This window comes from Ananas comosus, linkage group 11 (assembly GCF_001540865.1).
Source record: "Ananas comosus cultivar F153 linkage group 11, ASM154086v1, whole genome shotgun sequence".
Lineage (NCBI taxonomy): Eukaryota > Viridiplantae > Streptophyta > Magnoliopsida > Poales > Bromeliaceae > Ananas > Ananas comosus.
The window spans coordinates 1,911,283-1,912,315 of record NC_033631.1 but is presented as its reverse complement, the minus strand read 5'-3'; the positions used below and the strand labels follow the sequence as shown (position 1 = coordinate 1,912,315).

The 1,033-nt window shown below is 48.0% G+C and overlaps 1 long non-coding RNA gene across 1 annotated transcript in view; it reads right to left on the bottom strand.

Moving 5' to 3' along the window:
• Window positions 1–737, bottom strand: part of LOC109717680 — a 13,904-nt gene extending 13,167 nt beyond the window's left edge. The window contains exons 1-3 of the long non-coding RNA XR_002218250.1: window positions 613–737; window positions 409–540; window positions 234–334 (exon numbers count right to left, since the gene is read on the bottom strand). This is a non-coding gene — a long non-coding RNA (uncharacterized LOC109717680). The remainder of the gene's footprint in view (window positions 1–233; window positions 335–408; window positions 541–612) is intronic.

Below are 1,033 nucleotides of genomic sequence, written 5' to 3'. Positions count from 1 at the left end.
CTAGAGCTAAATCAGGTAGCTAAAACTGGTGACAGGTCCAAATCGCAGGTTTTCTCCTAATTCAATTTCCAAGTCCAACATGCATAATCTAATTAATTATAAAGCATGCTCAAAATTCAGTTCTCACATTCAAGCACATAATCCATGAATTTGAGCTAAACTAGATTACCAAAAATTCAGATCTATACATGTCGACGATTATGAACTTAGGAGTCGAAACCGATGTAACCCACCTAAAGTGCTATCTCCTGGCAGCAAACGAAGCCTCGGCCTAAAAGGAACTCTGCTGGATCAATCGGGGATCTCCAAGTCCGGTCGCCAAGCCAACGCCAAGCTAAAACGACAAAAGTCCACAATTCAGTCCCCATTCACAGCAGCTGAGAAGAGCATGATTTCGACCAAGCTAACCTTGACCAAAAATTGTAAGTGAGGGCTCTGTGGATTCCTCTCGAAGTCCCGAATCCAATGAACCAAGTCTCGTCGCGATCCGACGCTCCTACGCGGAGAACGAGCCGAAACACCAATGGTCGACGCTGGAACCTGCGGAACAGCATCTCTGAAATCTGCTCGGCAAACAGCAGCCTAGTAAAACTAGGGTTCGACAGGGCAAACCTGCTCCAAAAATCGCGATCTTGGGCTCAGAATCTTCGTCTCGAAGTCGCGAATCTAGCACGCCAAATTTCGTCGCGTTTCGACACTCCTACACAGAGAACGAGCTGAAACACCAAAGGTTGACGCTGAAATTCTGCAAATCAGCACCAAGCTCGAAATGATAATACTTGAAGCAATGCAACGGAACACTCACCTTAATGGCTAATCGGACATCGACGTGGCGTCGAGAACGGCGAAAACACACCCTCGCCTAGCTTCCTCGCAGCGCTACGATCCCAACTGTACCCTCGAACGGCTTCGCGGCGCGTCGTCGGCGTCGAATCCGAGCTCCTCGGCTACCTCTACCCGTGCTCTCCACCATGCACGTAATTAACTAGAGAGAACAAAAAGTGCACACTCTCTGTTAATTTGAAGGGATAAA